At 37.5% G+C, this 22986-nt stretch overlaps 1 protein-coding gene across 1 annotated transcript in view; it reads left to right on the top strand.

Moving 5' to 3' along the window:
* Nucleotides 1–4820: 4820 nt before the first annotated feature.
* Nucleotides 4821–22986, top strand: part of elfn1a (extracellular leucine-rich repeat and fibronectin type III domain containing 1a) — a 119956-nt gene continuing 101790 nt past the window's right edge. The window contains exon 1 of the mRNA XM_048192807.1: nt 4821–5346. The gene's annotated coding sequence lies outside the window, so the exon portion shown is untranslated. The remainder of the gene's footprint in view (nt 5347–22986) is intronic.

Genomic DNA, 22986 nt, shown 5'->3' with positions numbered 1-22986 from the left:
CTCAAGAGGGATACACAATAATACAATGGGAAGAGAAAACCGTCATAGACTGCAAGCTGTGTCCTTCACAAAAGTGTGTGCGCACATACACAAGAATGGAAACGAGGAACGTTTTATACCAGGGGTGGGGAACGTTGATCCTGGAGGGCTATTGTCCTGCAGAGTTTAGCTCCAACCCTGAAAAAAACACTCACCTGCCTGTAACTTTAGTAATCCTGAAGACCTTGATTAGCTTCAGGTGTGTTTAATTAGGATTGGAACTAAACTCTGCAGGACAATAGAGTGCCTCAGGGATGACGCATTTTTGTAGGCAAAACCCAGAAGCGAGTTAGCATTTTAGGACTTCTGGTACAAACGCCGTAAAGTCTATGGGCTTTTTGAATGGGTTTTTGCTAAATCGCCTGAAATAAGGTCTGTGGTTAACAAAGCCTCTAAATACTTTCACGTTTTGATCTATGACATAAAACACACCAGTTATAACCCACTTGTGATTTTTTAAACTTTTACTGTGTCTTAAAATCGGCGGTTGCTAACAAGTTGCTAAAAGGGCTACTTCCTTTGGTGGGGACTTTAGACGTCATCATTAAAAACGGGACATTTGGACAGCATTTCTCATGAAAAAGTGGATAAGTATTCATAACAGCGCAGATCATAATCAGAGAGCATGTTTTTAAATAAAGTTTTTTTCTAAATAAAGTTTGAGGACGCTTGGTGTTGGTGACGTTGATCCGCGACCATGGTATGCTGTAGTCCGTTTATAGCCTACTGTTAGCCTTTTATATCCGACCACTTTATTTAGGCTTCAAAATGTATAAATGTTGTGTTAACTTGTAAAGATTATCTTGATAGACAAAACGTGTAAGTGTCATAACCCTTTGTTGAACACAGAGCTTATTTTCTGCGATTTTCCAAAAATCTATGGGAAAAATGCATAGGCTTTCAATCGAGGGAACCCGTGAGCCGCTAACTTCCAGGTTGGCCTACAAAAACACGTCATCCCTGGGGTACTCTATGACCCTCCAGGATCAACGTTCCCCACCCCGCTTTATACAGTCCAAATGTTGCATGTCAAGTCCGTATCAAAATAAAAGTCTTTCAAGGCAGCTCAGTGGAGAGGCTACTCACTGCAGAGCCATGGGTGGAGTATAACCTCCAGCTCCCCCTCTCTCAACCTACTGTGAGCATGATGGGTGGAGCTGCATCCTCCAACCACACCCTAACCCTACCCATAACCCTATCTCTCCACCCATTAAACAGGTTAGGCTCCACCCTTGAGCTCCAGAGAGGTGGAGCTGGAGGTCATTTGACTCTGCAGCAAGCACCACTTGGCTCTGTAAATAAATCAATACAAACTTTATAAACTCTCTTTTGTAAATTAGCGGTCCTTTACAGAAAGCTTTTAGCTTTCATCTAAAAGAGTTTCATTTGTGTTCTGAAAATGAACGAAAGGGTTCTTACGGGTTTGGAACGGCATGAGGATGAGTGAACTTTCAGTTTTGGATGAACTAACCCTTTAAGTGAATCAAACACATAAGGCACAACAGCTGTCAGATTCCCCGATCGAATGATTCTAATGAGTTGATACCTTTTAGTTGATCCAGCAGCCTAACTGTGAGTCTTAAAGTTTGCATGGAACAAAAGTTATGATGTTTTTTTTTTTTCTTCCCGATTGTGACATATTTAAGTGGCTTCTTGAACAAGAAAAAATGGGGGTGGGCGGGACTGGATTTTGTTTTGGTTTGCTATTGGTGGATCTCATGTGAGTGACAGGTTGTCCTGTCCTTGCACCAGTAAATATGCCATCAGAAAGAAAAGAGATGTCGCTGCAAGAAGGAGGGGAAGTTATTTTGATTAAACATAATGAGGGCACATGATGCTGTTTAATAGTTAAAGGATTAGTTCAATTTTAAATGAAAATTAGCCCAAGCTTTACTCAACCTCAAGCCATCCTAGGTGTATATGACTTTCTTCTTTCTGATGAACACAATCTGAGAAATATTAAATAAATATCCTGACGCATCCGAGCTTTATAATGGCAGTGAGTGGGATCAATAAGTATGAGCTGAAGAAAGTGTCTCCATCCACATCCATCCATCAGAAACATACTCCACAGCTCTGGGGTTAATAAAGGCCTTCTGAAGTGAAGTGGTGCATTTGTTTAAAAAAAAAAAAAAAATCCATATTTAACAAGTTATGAAGTCCCTATTCATGTTATGAAGAAAGTGTAAACTGGCATCACATCAGTTAAGATTATTTTCCCGTAAGATGAATAGGGAAGGCGTAGGACGTAGCGTAAGAGTTTTGAACTGCGAGAGGTTTACACTTTCTTCATAAGTTGAATACGGAAGGCGGGTCTGGCGGAAGCTAGATATTTTACTTCATAACTTGTTAAATAAGGATACTTTTTTACACAAACGCATCGCTTTGCTTCAAAAGGCCTTTATTAACCCCCCAGAGCCGTGTGGAGTACGTTTATGATGGATGGATGTGGATGGAAGCACTTTCTTCAGCTCATACTAGTGACTCCCATTCACTGCCATTAATGGCTTGAGGGTGAGTAAAGCTTGGGGTAATTTTCATTTGAAAGTGAACTAATCCTTTAAGGCTAACTATTCACTCTAAAAAAAAAAAAAAAAAACCTAACTAAAAATGCAGGGTTGTTTCAACCCATGTTTGGGTCATATATATACAAACCAAACCATTTGATTTAAAAAAAAAATTATTTTGAAAATTTAAATCAACGGTTGGTTTTGTCCATATTTGACCCAAACATGGGTTGAAATAACCCAACATTTAACATTTTTTTAAAATAGTATTAATTTATTGAAAATATTTATTTCTTCTGGTTCCAGTGATGATTCTTTAACGCTTTTAAGCAATTATACTCATTAAGAGGAATACGAACTATGACCAGAATCATGTGACACCCATCACACGATCTTGCTCATCAGCAAATTTTACTTGCACTTAATACTCAAATTAACTTGTGCTTCCTAGCTTACAGACCAGAAGGTATTTAGCAGTAGAACTCTTTCTTTCATTATTAATTAGCTGGAATTCATTAGAACGGATACAAATTACAGACCTGTCAACCTTCCTAACTTAAACACAGCTTCGACTATTATTAGTTTGTGAAAACAAATATACATTTAAGTAAAGTGAAAATTTATGTGCCACAAGAAACGGCTTAATATGTGATGAGCCCAGAGTCTCTACGCCATTTGCAGTGTTGCATAAAACTTACAAGGGATCAATGTGCACCCCTTATATTACCCCCGTTTGATTCAGTGTGGTTGACTGCTACCTACAACAGAAAATAGCAAGCATTTAACCTTACCACGTCACATCAGCCTGCCCACTCTAATGAGCAGTCAGTGCTGACAGCCCCAGCCCTGCAGCTGTGCGGACCGGTGATCCTCAGCAGACACACACAAAAGCCCGGCCACTCTGTGGGTAATGCACCAGATCACCAGCATCTCTCTACAGATGGATGCCCACTCAGTGCCTGCGTGCTTCTTTATGAGCGCAGCAGAAAGCTAGGGAACTTCAGCCTCCACAATGCATCCGTCCTGTGCCAGACACTTAGGCAGCAGCCCACAGCTCCCTCCTGCCTCCAGAGAGTCAAGGTTACAAAGTATGAAGAATGGCTGTCAATCGTATCTCAAAAGGTTTACCAACCTTAAATTGTGACTGAGTGCATTTGGAGGATGTGGTGGATTGGTGCTGTTCCCAAGAGTGCAGAAAGTCAATATGAAATGATGCCAGCCTTGTTTCTCATGCTTTCCCTTTTCCCAAATCCCCTCCCTGAGCGATTCCAGCAAGAAATTGTATTTTACAGTATTTGTGGAAAAGGGATGGGAATTGGTTAATGATTCTATTTCTGATTTCTGTTAACGATTCTGGTTTAAAAACAATGATTGTTTAGTACTTTGGTAGGAAGATATCAAATTAAATGCAATTCTTATTAATTATGAGACCCTCAAATATAGGGTATAGTCTAGAACAGCATCTAATATTGATATATTCAATAGGATTCTTGAAAAAAATTGTTTTGTGGCATATGACATTTCATAAAATTGAATAATTGGTCCTAACTAGGCTACATAAAAAAATGTGTCCATTCATTCACAAAACTCATTATATTTATATTTAATTGAACATTGCCATGTTAATCAGGTGTCACGAGACTGAAGTACAACATAGTTCATAACAGAAGTAGCTTCGGGTAAATGAGTCAGATTAATTTAAAAAAACATTTTGAATGAGACGTACAGTAAGTGGTTTTGATTCACTAAAAGAAGCAGCTCGTATGAGTCGTTTATTCGAGATTTGGACTGGAATTCCACGCTGTATTTTGATTCACTACAAAGAACCAGTTAGTATAACTCTAAAAGAACCGCCTAAGAATCGTTTTTATGGTACTGCGCTGCTTTTGAATCACTAACATGAATCAGGTCTTATTCAGAGTCATTTCACTGGTTGCGCAGTACTATATTTCTTTCTTTAGTAAAGCGCCGTTGAAAAGTAGTGCACATTTTAGTAGCTCTTTACTAATGCACGTTCAAAAATCGTCAGCTGAACCGAATGTCATAAAAAATAACAGTTCGAGAATTTTTTTTAATGTGTACCTGCACAACAGGTAGCTATACTTTGCAAGATATGAAATAGTTTACATATTCCATCGCGTAAATATAATTTAGCAGTGCTTGCCAAAGGTTTATTCTACATAGTCTACTCTATTTTGCTCACCGTGTTGCCTATAGAATTACAAATTCAAATATTTTAAATATTTCAAAGATTTTAAATGCTTTCTGTATACAGTGATGTGTTAAAATCTCACATTTTGAACTAGGCTAAACAGTCCTCTCACGTGGCACGCAGCCCTCTTGCCTTCAGTGTGGAACCCACACCATTTATAGCCTCGCAGTAACCTACAATCTTATTATGAGATTTAACTTTGCCCCAACTGGACTTGTGGATGAGCAGTGCTCTAGTCCCGCTCCTCAGCTCAACTAATAATTGACTGGAAATAGTTATAAGGCGCTGTCCGCTCGCGTTATGACAGACGAAACAACTCTGCCATGTCTCTGTCTGTGCGGAATACATAAAGGCTCTGCCTTGAATTAATCACTCGCTCTTTAATGGATCTTTGAGGATCGCGCTTGACGCAGTGAGGAGCTGCAGCTCTTTGTATTCCGAGGCCAAGAGGAACCTTGTGTGTGTGTTTTTTTTTATTTGCCCCCCGTCCGATCTCTACTGCCTCTTAGAAAATGTCAAGGGGGTACATGGTGACATAGGGACCCCGGTTTGGTTACGGAGAGACTCTCGCTTCGCTCTGCGAAAAAGGTAAGTGGGAAATGCTTTGGAATGTCGCATCTACGTCGCTTCTAGTGTTGGTTTTGTTGCACGAGAAATGAAAGGAGCGCAAGTGTAGTCTGAGACATGTAAGTTATCCATGTGGCTTTTGTACACCCGCGTATTTGCAACAAATGCCTCAGTGTGACTTGTCGAACTTATAAATGCATCGTCTAATGTGTTGAGTTTGACAGTGCGCCTTAACGGACTCCAAATGAACATGAATTCGCTTCGTTTTGCACTAAGGCGTGATTGTATATCGACGTTCAAATGTAAACGCGAGTTGTGAGCGCGTTTCTTTTGGAATCATTTGATATTCTGCATGGAATCATTAGACACATACTGACATGCTGAGGTAATATATGCAATTCTAAGGTACATTAGCCAAGGAAACACTATGTGAATGTTAGTTTAGGGGTTGTTGAACTCTTAGAGATTTAATACATCGTGCTTTCGCTAACATCTCCAGAATGTCGCCAAATGTTTCAGGACCATGGACCGCAGTCAGGTTTGGTTTGGTTTGCCGCTAGAGTTCGCCTTTAGCCATAAAAATGACAACTGATGGCCCCTTTCAGTCCTCGGTCGCTATATTTTAGTGAATCGCGTGAGTAGCCTATATGTACGATCTGTACATGGTAAATACGCTTATCGTAGCTAATCGTATCTGTTTACACCGACAAAGCTCGGAAAGTTTTCCAGTCTGGTAGTGTTCATCTATTTCCACAATGGTTAAGCATGAAAGTGTGCTGCTTGCTCTAGCCTATATCTAAAATACAATTGGTTTACCAGTTGTATGTAGTGTTGCTGTTGAATGGGAAAGGAAAAAAAAAAAAAAAAAAAAAAAAACCGAGTGCACGAGTGTCACTCTGAGGACCGCACGTTAAGATGGCTAAATTAAGAAATCATTTGAAGATAGTAGTCTAATAAATTATTCAGAGACATAATAATTGAGTTAAGATTGAATATATGACGCAGACATACTTTGAAGTAAGTCAGAATTTAATATGAAGTAGCCTAGCTTTAGTGATTTCATAAAGGTTGAGATTAAGAAAAATAACACTTTGCAAACATACTTTGTTTAAAAAAAGTGCTAAAAAGGGGTTTAAAAAGAAAAGACATGAAACATGACTAAACCTAATCTGTATAACAGAACTGTATACTGAGGTGTATCAGTGCAAATGTCCAAGTTTTGCATCCAGTTAGATATGCAATTGCATATGCTTTTTCTTCACTTTGACTGACATACTGTAACTGTACAGTTACATGAACTTTGAATCTCACCCTCAGAAAGATCCTAAGCATATTAGGTCACCGAGTAACACAGTTCATAATGTAAGAAAAGAGCTTAGTCCGTCATGCTACTGATCAGCAAACAGAGCGATGGTGTCTCAGCTTGTATATCCCCCTCAAAATACGCAAATACATTTGGCTGGACAAACCATTTTTATTTTTTACTAAATGAAAGATTTTATATTTTGTCCCAGAGTTCTCAAATCCCGAATGTTTGGATTTTACGAGCTTTTCCAAATGAAATGTGCAAATGAACTAAATCATTGTGGTCTTACGGAGCTGTTTTGTTTTGACTATAACAGGTTGCCTATTTTAATAAATTATTGTTTTAGCCTAAAATAATTAATGTTATTCAATTAAAGCAGGTATTTTCAATTTTTGTATATCCAAGGAACCCTTATCCCGATTCTGAGGCAATCCAGAGACACTCAGAATAAAAAAGACATATGTTCTTGTAACAATCTATATAATAACTGCCATAAAAAAAAAAAAAAAACTCTAAATGCCACGGAAATGTACGTTTTTTTATGTTTCAAATATCTTACCCAAGGACCCTTTGGAGTACTTTCAGGGTCCTGTGTCAGAATGAACCTTAACATTATTATTATTATTATTTTGGATCTTAGTGTATGTTGGTATCATTGCTGAAATATCATTCACTAGAAGATATACAGCAGCTTACATAGATGACTGAGGGTGAATTGCACTCTTTAGGCTACAGACACACTGAGAATCTCCACCCTCACTTTAATTCATTGGTAAAAGGCAAATCATTCTCAACCTTTGTCAAGAAGAATTACTCAAGAGCTGCGCCTAACCATAACCTAACGTTCAACAAAGAGTTGTGCTTGTTCAAAAAAACTAAAACAATTTGTTAGATGTGTGCATCTGTCCCTCTCTCTCTCTCTCTCTCTCTCTCCGTCTCTCTTATCTTGATTATGCAGCTTGAAGATTGAGTCAGCTGTTTTGTATGCAAGGTGTCTGAGCCCGGCTCTTTGTGGAGGAGAGAGCATTCGTGCCGCGGATACAGAGAAAGAGAGAGATGGATAGACAGACAGATAGACAGTGTGAGAGAAAGATGGCAAGATGGGGGTGAAAAGACGGTATGTTTACATGTGCAGTGTTGGAAAATCAACTCTCATATTAATATCATATTATCTGGCTTTATAGAAAGCATCCCTTATGCCTGCAGCACTCACATATGGCATAACGAATGATAAATTATGTAGCCACCCCATTGTGCTCACTTAATACATAGAGTAATAAAACACAAGTGCAATTGTTGGTGATATGTGAGGTAGACGGCTTTTACAGCACCACTGAGTGTGTTGATAATGGATAAAGACAGTTCTGAACCTATCATTCTGAGAGATGAGCGCCTTGATCCAGTAAGGTACAGAGGAGAATAAAAGAGAATATTTACATAGGTAAGGCAGAAACATAGCATCCATAGCAATAAAAACTATGAGATATTTGAAATTATATAGCTTCATTATTACTGAAATATATACACTATCATTCAAAAGTTTGGGGTTGGTAAGATTTTATGTTTTTGAAAGAAATCTCTTATATTCACCAAGACTGCATTTATTTGATCAAAAATACAGTTAACACAGTAATATTGTGAAATATTATTACAATATAAAAATTTACTCTTTAATGCATCCTTGCTAAATAAAAGTGTGTATACAGTATATATATATATATATATATATATATATTCTTAAATCATGTATTTCAGTCATGATACTTTGATCATGTTATTGAATATGGCAATGTTAATGTATTTGACTAGACCTGCTACGTTGCTGCTGCTGCAGAGCAAGTATGGACTTTTGATTTATACAAAGATGCACTGCTATGAGCATGTAAGTTACGCTGCTACTGCCACATAAATAAACACATAAATCCTGTATCAGATCTAGGCAGGTGGAGCTGGGGGAGGTGGAAGGTTTCAGAGGAACTCTGATAGCGTGCTGCAGGAATAGCGAACAATTAACCAGACTATTTAAATGTTTTGCAAACAATCTCATTGACTGCAGATTAATTATTCCAGATTTATCAAATATACCAATTTTGCTTGTAGCTGTATTTTAGGAAAGCTACAGGTATAGGGCTAGATTTACTAAACAGGGAAAATTAGCGTGAGAGCAAAATCCCATAAAAGCGCCGATGGGAGTGAAAAGTTCTGTGCGTGATCTACTGACGACACGTAAATTTAAGAACACGGACGCAGCCGGAGCATTTCCATAATGACCAACGCAATCTACCAATAGCAGCACAATTTAGCGTCATGCTTTTTTTGGGTGGTAAGTAATGGCAAATACTAGTAAATTGACTAGCGCAAACCTTAGTAAATCACCGTGCGTGATTCATTTACACACAAATTTTGCTTCTGGAAGGGAAACTCCTACAAATGCATATTAGGGCTGTAGGATATATCACACAATGTGAACAATAACATTGAAATCGTGCTTAAATGCGATTCTTAGTGCGATTATGAAATCGCAAAGGCTGCGATTATTTTTTTTATGTGCAGCTTGTCAATGAAGTATGGCTACAAATGCTAATACATCTGAAAGCACTGCGAGTTTGAGTCACTTATAATGTACATTTGAAAAAGCAACACGCGTCAAACATCTACTTCTGCGGCAAGAAATATTTGGAGTTTTTGCGCCCTCTGGCTTTCAGATGGAGAAGCATTTACTACTGATCACGGAGCACTAACAAGCTGCACATAAAATAATCGCAGCATTTGCCAAATCGCGTGCAATAAAATTGCGATAAATCGTGCAGCCCTAATGCATATGCAATAAGGTCAGCTGCAAAAGCCCTAATTTTTCACTACGTGTCTTTAGTAAATCCTGACAGTAGTTTTTTAATGACAAAAGAGGGTTTGTGCTGGTGCAAGCTGTTAGTAAATCTGGCCCATAAGCACTTATGCATAGCTGAGATTATACATAAAAAGTTTCTGTAAACACAGCGGATAGACCTATTGCTATCATGCAGGAATGTGACATGACTAGATGAGACTGGAAGCACCCTATTTTTATTCATACACCAGTATCCTAGAACTGAGGCGGAGGAGGTTGAATAGGGAAGGAGGGGCTGTCCGTGGTCCTGAACACCCCTGAGAGGCTGTTGCACTGAAGTGGCATATTGGGCTTTGATTCGTTGCGATATGAAGTATGTACTTTTGATAGATGTTTCTTGTTTACACATCGAGACGGCAGCCTTTTGATTTTAAATTGATGGAGATGTTGTAAGCCTGTGGCGATGTCCCTTGCGCTTCAATGCACATTAGCAGCTGGATATGTCTTGTGGCAAACAAAGGTTTTTACTATACCTGAATGCTTGAGGGCCTTCAATACAGAGACATGGAGATTCAAGACAAGGTCTGTTTTTGAAGGCTCTCTTTCACTTTTCTTGTCCCGAGCACAATACCTCTTGGCAGCAATGCACTAGTGTGTTGGGAGGGACTGACTGGGAGCTGACAGCAAGTGTTAAGCCTTGGGACAGCTTGAAATTGACAAGTAATTAAAATCTGAAGTGAATGTTGAGGAAAATGGAGGTTTCAGTGAGCATCCGGTGGCCTCAACAGTGTGTTAAATAAGTGACTGGAACTTGCAGATAAGGCTGAAATTACAAAGCTGATGTCCTTACAGCCTTTGCCCTTGAGTGCTGTTTTATTTCAATTTAGCAAAGCAAAGATTGCACAGTTGTTGAGATTGTATCTCTTGGAAAGCACACAAATGGCATTAACAGCTTCACCTTGAATCAGCAGCTTGCGTGAGTCATTAACCGCGCATTCTAACCCTGCAAGCACCGTGGTAAAGTTTGCTTTGGAGATTGCAACTCTAACGCTGCAGATGTCACTGTCAGTCGCAGCTGTATTAAATGCAAATAATGCTCTTAAAGCTATTAGGATAAGATATCGTTGAATAAGTGGAACCTGTGTTTTGGAACCGTTGGCAATACAGATAGTCACTTTAAACAGCCTATATGTAGTTAGTGAAGGCTACAGTTTCGGACAATATGTGCAAATTAGTTTTGCAATAGATCTGGAACTGGTTGCAATTGCTCCCGAACAGTATTTAATATAACTATATGGATGTGTCTATGACATGGGTTAATGATGTGGTGCTTATTTTTATCTTATCTATTAATTTATTCAAAAATACAATTCATATATGCAGTGACTTCAATACAGTTGTTCTATATGATTATTTTAATATATATATACGTTTTAATACAAAATAACACACACACACACATACATATACTGTACATATATTATTAAGCAAAATAATATATTTTGGGCATAAATTCGAAAATGGTGATACAATTATCCTGTAATCATAATGTAAAAGCCTCAGGGAAAAAAGAGAGAGAGAGAGAAAAATAAACATCATGTGGTGTAACCTATACATGCAGAAAAAAAACAGGATATTAAATTATCTTAGCAACTATGTATTTATTTATTAATTTATTTATTCATTCACAGTTTAATGAAAATATGTTATCGCCACTTCACATTTTTGCAGTCTTGAGCACTTATATATCATTGACCCATACACTGAGACCAGTTTTAAGTATCTCTTTAGCTGTATGTTTTCATTTTTTCATTAATGTCCATTGCTAGATATTATTGTGCGGTTTGCTGCCGGCACTCTTATTATGGGCAGTGATCAGGCTCCACGTTCGAGAGCATAAGGGGTATTGAACATTACCCACCCCCCCACCCCCCATTTGTGTTCGTCATCCCTCCTGCAAAGTAATTAGAGCTCGGGATACAGAGTAGCATGGCTGTATACCTGCAGAATCCATTAAAGCCTGTGATACATAACAGGTTTGTCAATGCTCACTTCAGAGGTTCTTTTATTGATTGAGTTTTTGAGCGGCCACCGGCCAGCCACTCTTCTCAAAGAGTTCTCTCTCTCTCTCTCTCTCTCTGTCAGTTTCTTATGTGTGCTTGGCTGTTGGATATACATACAGTGCAGATATCAATTAGATTGCCTTGCTTTTAGGGATTATAAGATCAGTATAATCATAAAGCAATGGTGTGTCGATAAAATGTGAGGTTCATGTGACGCAAAAGTGCTTTTGGGGACAAAATGTTCTCACTAACCACACATAAAGGTAATTTTCTAAAAAAAAATAAAAATTTTACATACATGCTGCTCACATATTATTGTGCTGAATACAATGTAATCAGACTATTAAAAATGTAACAAGCCTACATGTTAACTAACTCTTCTTAATATCTGCTAACACTTTATTTTGATGCTACCCAACAATCTACTGACTAGAAGTAACTTTGTAACTACATTTCAACTTATTCTACTAACCCGAACCCTAATCTAACAGTCTACTAATACTCTAATGACTGGTAGTTGACGTAGTTGCAAAGATATAATAGAATATCTAAAGTGGGCTGTCGAAATAAAGGGTAACCGTTGTAAGTATAAGTAAAATGTCAGGGCATCAAAACATCTCCAGGGCCCAAATAAAACCTCAGACCCCAGTGGGTTAAACAAAATAAAAGTGAAGCTATTTGAGAAAAGCTTCCCTTTTTAATATAAAATTGTGTGTATATATACAGGTCAAAAGTTTTTTTTTTTTTTAAAGAAGTTGCTTATACCAAGGCTACATTTCAAAAACACATAATGATTGTTTAATCAAATAAAACTGTGATATTTGAAATATTATTACAATTTACAAGAACTGTTTCCTATTTTATGTTAAAATGAGATTTATTCCTGAAATGGCAAATTTTTTTTTTTTTTTTTTGCTGCTTAATATTTTTGTGGTTAAAAACAGCTTTTATTTGAAATATAAATCTTTTGTAACAATATCAACTTATTCCCTTATTTGCTGACTAGAAGTATTAATAATAAAAAAACAAAATCTTATTTATGCCAAACTTTTGAATAGTATGAAAGTATCACATTTTACATAAAAATATTAAGCAGAAAAAAAAGTTGTCAACATTGATGATAATAATATACAATTCCATTTGAATTATGAATGAACTTTACCTCACAGTGTCATTGTATTTAACAGGATCAATATTCTTGATCACTCTGCATGTCAAGCAAGAGCTGATGCTTGCATATACTTCACACACTCACTGTAAAATTGCTTCCTATTGAATGAAATGTCCATATTGCAATCACTGTAATTAGTTCACATGGGAACCACAAGGCCTGTGCAATGACTCCAAAGCCACAGCCAATATAATACTTGCGCGGCAGTACAAATACACTGCGTCAGAGTCTTTGAGGGTAGAGTCTCAATATAAAGCAAGAGTCCAGTAGTGTGCTCTTGTAAATTCCATGTGCAGTTCTTAATAAAGCTTTTGGCTGGAAGGGAAAACATCCTGTCCTCAGCTGGTCCCTTACTGAGATATACAAGGGCTTGTGAATGAACTACACGCTGGCTCACTGTGAATGCTGTGTTTTTAGTTCTGTGACAAGACATTAACTGTGAATTTAGTAATAAAATGCACAGTTACTGTAATGCACTGTAGCCAAACAAATAAAGTTCAAACATTATTACAAACAAGTAAACAGTCAGTAAAAAAAGAAAGAAAAAAAGATCAAATACACTATTCATAGATAAATACAATATAACAAAGTTACAAATAAAGTACGGTCTAACTTTAGTGTATTCAGGTATAGACGTAATAATTAGGCCTAAATGTATGTTCTAAATGTAATAGTGTTCACTGTATAAAATAAATATAGATTAACCCTTTCAAGTGTGAGTTTAAAATATTCTAGCTTTTTTTTTTAAGGCGACCGCTATTTTAGAACGTTTGCCCTTATTGTTTCCATGGCGTCGCGTTATGCGTGTCACGTACGCTGAACGCAGCCACAATAACACTGTATGACAGATGGATCGCTATTATTTTGTTTTTCCTTTTTTATTTAAAATATTCTCAAACTTGCTTACCATGTCATCAACTATACGGGATTCCGATTCTCAAATATGTGAAAGTGAGTGCGTTTTGTCGTTTAAAAACCTTTATAAAGGATCTTTATCTTGATCTATAATGCGAGATGGCTGCCGCCATCTTAGTTTGCCCAGCAGTCCTGTCAGTCAGATTTACAGCAGGTTAATACATCAGTTTCTCCTGAAATATATGCAAGTAAGTGGCTGGTGAACTGGAAGAATAATAGAGTAAACTTTATAGTTACTTAGGCCCATTATGTGTCTGATATGAATAAAAGTTGGCAAATTATATTTGAATGGATTGTTATTGCTGCTTCCACTGATGTCTGACATCAGTGTGTATTTTATAAACTCTAAATGTATTGTTTTACTGGTGCTTATGCATATTTAAATGTCTGAAACCTGAAAAAAAAAAAAATTGTGTGGCTGAAAACACTGCATAGTTGTGATATAATATGATAAGCGCTGCACGTGTCCGTCTCGCAGCCAATGTGCGAAAGCACAGTTTGAATCTGGCAGTTTTGTGACGTCGCTGAACGTTCTTAATCCCATATGTGGGACCGTACCGCTCAAAGGGTTAATCTTTGTTAAAGAAGTTGTTTGATTAACATTAATAATATAGACGGCAGCAGGTATTTATAGGCTGCTGTCACTTTAAGACCGAATGCATGGATCCAATATAATGATACTGATTTCTTTCTCAACTGTTTACGTTCACTTAAGACATAACCAACTGTATGAGAATACTTGCTGAGACTGGTATTTTGATATAATTTTGTGTGTATGTGTCCATTCGAGCGCGTGGATATGCAAAAGAGGAATCAAATCCCTGTTTCTACTTCAAAATTTCATGTTTAAATTCAATGTGTTACTTGCCATTCCTTTGTAATTAATTGTGAAATTTACTAGCAATTTCTGAGTGAAGGCATTTTTTTTCAGTGTAGTTTCCAGTCATTTTGAATTAAATATGTCAATTAGAGCACTTTGTTAACTGTGTATTACATTACCCTGTAAAAGCATTAAGTACGCAGTACTTGCATCTTTTTCAAAAACATTTTTGGTTCAGATAAATAAGTTTATAATATCATAACTCATCTCAGAGCTGCTTGGTAAACTATGTATCAAGCAATAGTTTTAAATCTCAAATACTTCTGGAATCAAGATGTCTGGAAACATGGCCAGTCTCGGTTGCACTCCATTTGAAATCGGAAAAAAATGCAACGGTTTGTTTATCACATTTCAAGATTTGACTTATTGCCTAGTGGGACAGAATAGGATGTGATATTAGTGTGTCGAGAAAGAAAATGTAGAAATAAATTGAGAAACAGGTGCAGGTACATGGAAACAGCCAAACTACCATCTGCTAGAAAATGCTTCTGGCCTCTGGAAGACAAAAAAAGAAAAGAAAAAAAAAAGCTGTCTCATACTTGCAGATTTGATTAATGTCTTCGTCTGCTCACCAAAGACAATTCAAACATATTGGGATATTCTGTAAAATGGGATGTCTCTCAGGAAATGAAACGGGAAGCAAAGGTGATATCATTCATTGTGTGGCACTGTACATATGGCTGTAGAGGAGGAAAAAGCTGCAAAAGCAAACACCATGTCTGTCTTTGTGTCAAGTGTGTCACTGTTTACCCTCTCCTGGGGAAAAGCTCATTTATAATCTGACTGTGTGGCTTGTTCATCACAGTAAATAATACTTCATGCCCACATGACAATTCAAACAGTCCACTATTCAGGTTTCCCTCAGTTCCATCCTGCCCCCCATCAGTCCCCCAATTGAATCTGCAGGGCAATTTATCCGTGCGTAGAGCCGTATCGCGTACGGACAGAGCACCTTCTTTTATTTCTGACAGACTTATCTTGTTCATGGTGAGAAGAATACCAGAGAATGTTTTTCTCTGACAGCATCAGAAAAGAAAGAGTAGGGCAGGCTGTCGGTCCTTATTCAAGCAAGGTGGTAGTGTGAACCGTGCACTTTCCAAATGGCGGATATCCAATTTTTCCCATCCTTTTGAGATGTCATGTTGTGTTCTTTTGTCAGCAGTCCCCAAGACATATACACTAAACTTGAAATAAAAAGATGTGGCAGATGAATAAATATGTAATGTCGGTCAGTTGGAAAAACGTGTTTCTATGATGTATATATTCACCTATATATTACAAATACAGTTCATATATATAATTAATTAAATATGCCTCTTCATGGATGAGCAATATCTGAATTAAAAATTATTATTTTTAAATTATTTTTGTTTTCTGTTTGCAAAATTGTCACGGGTATGATTCATTAAACATGTAATGATACTTATGAATTAATTTGTAAGTAAAAATATTTTTTTAGAACTATGGAAATAATGATTAAGATGAGTTTGACTGAAAGTGTAAGGAAAATTTGTTAGTTGCTGGTTCCACCACATTAATTGAATGGATCATTCACTCAAAAATGAAAATTTGGTTATAATTTACTCGCCCTCATGACGGTCCAAACCTGTATGACTTTCCATCTTCTTTAAAGAAGGTATTTTGGTTTAGTGTTTTTTGTTCATACAATATAAATCAATGGTCAACAAAACATCTACTTTAAATCATGCACAAGTTCATAAAAATGCGCTCGTTGTTTTAATAGTGGTTTCATACAGAGGTTTCATACATATATAATAAATAAGAATTTATATAATTAAGAATTTGTTCTCTCATTTAAATTTAATTAAAAAATTATATCGGTTTACTTAAATCAAGGGAACGAATCTGTAAAACGTGCTGACGTATTATTAAGTACTAATTGTTCATTTGTGGCCAAAATTTTGATGTGTGTTTCATATGATTTAGAAAAACTTTTAAAAGTACAATTTAATGACTCAATTTCAATTAAAGGGGACATATACAACCCCTTTTCACAAGATGTAATATAAGACTCTGGTGTCCCCAGAATGTGTCTGTGAAGTTTCAGCTCAAATTATCCCACAGATCATTTATTATAGCTTGTCAAATTTGCCCCTATTTGGGTGAGAGCAAAAACACACAGTTTTTGTGTGTGTCCCTTTAAATGCAAATGAGCTGCTGCTCCCGGCCCACTTTCCAGAAGAGGGCGGAGCTTTAACAGCTCGTGCTTCGGTTGCTCATCAACAACAAAGCTGGAGAATCTCACGCAGAGAAAATGAGGATTTTCAGTAATAGTGTACAGCCTTACATTGTTCAAACCGGAGTCGATTCAGGAAGAAGTTACAACTTTTAGAAAGCATCTGGACATTTCTGAAGGGTTAGTGGATAAATTTATGTAGTTGCTGTGGAGTTGATTCAACTCATCGACTAGCATGTGCCGTCATGTTAATCTTTTGTGCAAATGTAGTGTTGAATTGACCCTCGTTTGTGAAGCAGTCCGGCGTAAAATGATGACATGGCCTCGCTGTGGATTGTTTAAAGTGTGAGGAAACGTTTTCAGTTAGACTCTTGCAACCATCTGTCCATTTCCTGGTTCAGCGAAATAGCTTTGATACTTAACAGGGATGAACAATTTCAGTGGAGACTGCAGAGTACTCTCGCAGGCATTTGGAGCATTTTTGATGCTGAATGTGACCAAGCGCTTAACAAGAACCTGCCACTGTTAATACATATTATAGCCACCAAATAGGACCTGAACATGACAAAGCCAAAAGGGCAGAGCTTCTATGACCAATATCTTGCTAATGTGCAACATTAATCCCTGCTTTTCCGGAATCCCATTAAGGACTCCTATAGTTGTTCAAAGTTCAGGAGATAATTAAGTAAAATGTCTTTTAAATTCTATTGACTGCAGATTGCACCAGCTGCCAAGATGGGTTTTAATGCATCAGATTTTAAGGGCCTCTAAGCATTTCTACCACGATGGACCATAAATTTCACTTTGGCACAGGCTTACCTCAGAGCAAGCATCTGTCCATAATTAAAGGCTGGGGATTGTTTCATATCATTTATCTGATGCCTATTTAAGAGGTCATATGATTAAAGAGCACTACTTTCATTAGAAATCTTTTGGAAATCAACTGATATTCCCTTGCAGTGTGGAGATAAAGAGCACAGTTACCATAGAAACTGTCTCTGAAGTTGCCGGAAAACATACAGTACTAGCGTCTACTTATTAAAAATGTGCCAATTTTCACACAGTTTGTTGGCTACGCTGTATACTAACGCTCCAATTAGACTCTCTCACTGCACGGTGGATGAGACCTCTGTTTGCTCAGACCTCTTTTAGCGTTAATTTCATTCAGAGGTTTACATGCATCTGGATATAATTACAGTACATACATCATTCTTAAAAGATTCAAGCTCCATATTCATTCAAAAATGAGCTGGTAGCTTGATATAAGCCTGCTGGTTAGACAATCTGCTTCAGTATCACATCCAGATTTTTACTGACACTCAGGGACTCTTGAAGTGGAGGCAGACATCTTAATTGCATTAAAGGATTAGTTCAATTCAGAATTCAGTTTTTCTGATAATTTACTCACCCTCGTGTCATCCAAGATGTTTATGTCTTTCTTTCTTCAGTCGAAAAGAAATTTGAGGAAAACATTCCAGGATTTTTCTCCATATAGTGGACTTCAACGGCAACAAACGGATTGAAGGTCCAATTGCAATTTAAATGCAGCTTCAAAGCGCTCCACACGCTCCCAGGCGAGGAATAAGAGTCTTATCTAGCGAAACCATTGGTCATTTTCTAAAAAAAAAAAAAAAAAAAAAAATGCTTGTCTTGCACTAGCTCTGCGATGCGCCACACATTACGTAATCGAATTGGAAAGGTCATGCGTGACGTAGGCGGAAGAACTGTGCAAGTGTTTACAGAGCGAATGTGCAAAGACTAAGTCAAACGGCCTTTACAAAAAACCAAACAAAAAAAAACAACAATGTCGGATGGAGAAAATGAGTTTTTCATGCTACCACGGTACTTCTGCGTGACCTTTCCGACATGAATACGTAATGTGTGGCGCATCGCAGAGCTAGTGCAAGATGAGCATTTGTGGTTAAAAAGTGTATAAAAGTATATAATTTTGCTAGATAAGACCCTTTTTCCTGGGATTGTGTAGAGCCTTTTGAAGCTGTCTGTCTTTCTGTGCGTATACTCATATATTTTTATCTTATATTATTATTTTATAAATATACACATTTAACTCTCATATTATCACTAGGCCATCTTTTTTTTTTTTTTTTTTTGGGCTCTGAGAAACAATTGAGGTGCATTTGATAGAGTAAGAGTATAGAGCTACAAAATGAACCAGATATCACAGTTCTGATAATTTAATCTTGGAAAAAGTTTATATCTTGGCAAATCTAATCACATTGCCATTGTTGCTATCTCTTTTGAAACTCCAGAGGACACGTGTCAGTAGAAAAAATCTTACAAGAAGGTGATTTGAGCATTTCTTCTCCATTTAATCACATTGTTGTCTAGCAGAAACAATTGAGATATTAAAGAGATCTCGCTGGCGATTTTTCTTTCCTGTGGTCTTTTCTTAGATCCGTTTGGGGAATAGGTGAGACGAAACGGCAAAAAGCTACAGATTATTTTGCAGCCTTTTAAAAAGTGTTTGTCACTTGTTGTTTTGCCTTGAGTGGTTCCAGCCATGTAGACCTCTGCCTAGTCATTTCCAGAAAAGCGGCCAATCCGATGATGATGGATTGCAGCCTAATGAAGGTGGACGTAGCATTGGGCTTTCAGGGCAACAACTTCACACAGCAACACCTACTGAATTAAATCAATTTAACTCAGTATATTTGTGTGCCCTTAGCAATAAATTCGATCTCACTGCATGCCAAGCTTAAAGAAAGCCTTTTACGGCATCCCGATTCAGATTACACGTTGACATTCATTCAACCGCCTTTCCTTCCCCCGTCTGTTCACATGCTATGCCAAAGTCCAGGTGGATTTCAGTAATTACGTTGGCATGTCTTTCCAAAATGGCACCGCCGCAAAATGATCAAAACCCATCCCTCATTTTCACGTCAAAACATTCTCACCAAATGAGGCGATAACACGCAAGTCCTTCACGGCAGCCTTGCTCGTGTTGTATGGGGATGATTTGCAGGCCTGCGGTTTTAATGATTATTATCCAGGCCCGACAGCTGGTAGAAACAGAGGTGCCTCCCCAGCTGCAGAGCCTGAGACTGATGCTCCACCTGTTGTCTCCTTTCCCACATGCCCTCTGCTTCTCATTAAACAGCGCCGGCTTTCAGAGCCAATCAGAATGACCCGCTGATTACCTATTGTGAAGGCGGGAAAAGACTGGAAGAGAGAGATACTGTAATAGAGAGAGAGAGAGAGAGAGAGAGTAAAAAGGGGAGCAGGAAAAGCACTTTCTCACCATGGGATTGGAGATTGCAGCGCGCGTGAGGTGTTATCCTGAAGATAAATATGGATATTCACGGAAGCACTGCGTGCCAATTACAGCTTCTCACTTCAGCGCTGGACCACCTGAGCCAGAAAGCAGTAAGAGAGTTAAAGACATGAGAACATCTCCTCTGGGCTCTGCTTGGGTCGAAAAACGGGGAAAAGTAGAACGTGATGGGGCCGTGCTGTGGGTATTTACTTCCACCTGATCCTATCACTTTTACAGAGCCGTCGAGTAAGTGTACACGCTGTTAAAACATCCCGTAGATTTAAAGCTGCGCACAGAGGCACACTCCAGTTTTACAGAGCTATCAGATGCACGTAAAGCAGGATATTTCCATCTAATGTTGTCTTTGTGTGTGTGTGTGTGTTATGAGATAAAAATCATGAAAGTGTTTTCGTGAATACTAAATGATCAAGCCATTCTCAAATGAGGCTTTTAAAGTCTAGATCGATTAGTAATGCAATATTTAACATGCAGGGTTATAAAAGGCAATCAATGAAATTTGTGCTGTTGTGCTTTGGCGCTCTAATTTCCCATTTGTATTTTTTTCTGGCATCTAAAAAAATTAATGTAAAGAAGAAATTAGTCTGTAAATCTAACTATTAGTAAATCTAAATCTGTAAATCTAATCTATTAGTCTGACTGGGTAGAAGAGAAGCAAATAAAGACGTTACTGTTGTCCTTAACTATGCCATGGCCAAAAGCATAGCCTTTCTCAAAACGGCTTTGGAATTTTGTGGATCATTGCTCTAATTCTCCTTTTCTTGTTGATATTTCCATCATAAATACATGCAAACAGCTGCCAGCAAATGTTCTCTGCTGTGTGTTAGCTTCAACATTTTGTGCTTGAACAGAAAAACTAATTATACGACCATTTGCGAACAGAAATTTGGCATTCACATTTTGGAACTTTCTGCAAATAGGGTACAAATGGTGTACAAATCAGTGTCCAGTTTTATTGGAGGCCTTGCATGGCTTTCTCATCTGAATCCAACCCTCAAAAAATGAATAAATTTGGATTTACTTAAAGCATGTCAAGCGGTTCCATGCATGGTGAGTCATTTGTACAAATAACAGTTTAGTTGAATGAACAAAAGAAATTCAAGTAAAGCTGACAATATTTCTTTGAGTAAATACAAACCATTTGAATTTGTCACTGTTACAAAATATTTATATGTGCAGTTTACTTAAGGTTGTGTTTATTACGTAAGTTGAACATATTTATTGACTTAATTTACCTTATTAAATTAACTATTTGAAGACTTCAGATGCAAAAGCCTGTAAGTGCCATCTGAAATTTTCTTCTAAAATGCGCAGTTTTACCAAGCTCGTATGTTTATGTTCAGTTATTTCACTCTAATGGCAATGAAAATGGCCTATTAAAGGCAGGGTAGGTAAAAAATGTATAAAAAACTTTTTTTTCAAAATTTGTTTAAACTTTATTTATATATCAATACATATTTAAAATGCAAGTACTCTGAAAAAGAAAGTATAAAAATCGAGTGTCTGTAGACCTCTCACGACTGTTTTAAAGACAGCTCATTATTTCCATTCACTCCACCCCCTCCCTTCTGGGCTCCTTCCAAAGCCACGCCCCCAAAACGCATGAACGTGCGACTCCGACCACTGAGCTGGAAGACGCATTATTTACCTGAGACGAGCGGAGAGGAAGGAGCACAGTGCATGTAGTGACATCATGTCAGAATCACATGTAATAAAAATAACTTTATAATTATGAAGATAAACATAATTTAATTCGCTAACGAGTTAGTTATCTATAAGGCAAAGCTAAAAACAGGTTGCATGATACACGTTTTTCCATTACCATCATTTACACTGTGTTGAAGATGAATTTCGTGTAAGATTCATAACATATACGTTGTTCTACAGATAAACAGAGTAACATACACTCAAATATCAACTCACAACTGCATTGCAGACACAAAATAATAACACACACATACAACAAAGTGTGTACGACACACACAGATACAAGATAAAGACATCAGTAAACATAGGTAGAGAATATAAAAACAAAACAAAGGCGAAAAAAAAACGTGCAGGTAAACTTACAGGTGAACATGGTAAAAGAGTTAAACAGAGGGTAAATATAGTTCTAAGAAAAGTTCCTAGATGCGGAGTAACGTTAGGCCTACTATCTGTTAAACATGTATTTAGTTATCTAAAGCAAAATTATGCACAATTCAACACTATAGCTATCATCTTGTGCTAGGCCTATAGATTATTTATCGTCTCTACTACGGCTCGCTAAGTAATGTTATGTTAGCTATATTACGCAGCTACGTGTGCTAATGACACATGCTTCATGAAAAAATAAACAAAAAAATATGTATGATCAAAATACAAAAAGAAAGATTTACCTGTCCAGCAGAAATAAAGCCATCAAGGAGTCACTTTTCAGCCCCTTGAGTTCCCTCAGTTCTCGCCATCGCTGGAGAGCCACGCCGATATTAACTCGTGTTTTATTTCTTTGTTTATCCAAAGACTTTTTGTTCATTGCCTTTTCTTGTACTGTTACTGTCTTCCTTTTTTGCCTGGTTTGCCTTCACTAACTGCATAGGCCGGTACTGTGAATTTTGCTTGCTGTTTCTCTGCCATTGTTTTGGTATTCCTAGGATCCATGCCTCTTGAATTCCCCAAATCAAACGTGCGCGCGCAAGTGGGCAGGTCATGTGTGGCAAAAGGGTGGTTGCCATGGTTGCGAGAGAGTGACAGCCGCCTAAGCCAATCCTATGTTTCGTCCCGGATGGAAATAATGAGCTGTGTTTAATACAGATTAAACGGTCTAGAGTCACTCGATTTTTATACTCTTTTTATCAGAGTTCTTACATTTTAATTATGCATGTATATATATAGAAAGTTTAAACAAATTTGGAACAAAATTTCTTACCTACCCTGCCTTTAATTGCCATTAAAGTGAAATTACTGAACCTAAACATACGAGCTTGGTACATTTTAGAAGAAAATTTCAGACGGCACTTAGAGGCTTTTG

Source organism: Megalobrama amblycephala, linkage group LG1, assembly GCF_018812025.1.
Source record: "Megalobrama amblycephala isolate DHTTF-2021 linkage group LG1, ASM1881202v1, whole genome shotgun sequence".
Taxonomy (NCBI): Eukaryota; Metazoa; Chordata; class Actinopteri; order Cypriniformes; family Xenocyprididae; genus Megalobrama; species Megalobrama amblycephala.
The sequence above is the reverse complement of the archived record's forward strand: the minus strand, read 5'-3'. Positions and strand labels throughout refer to the sequence as shown.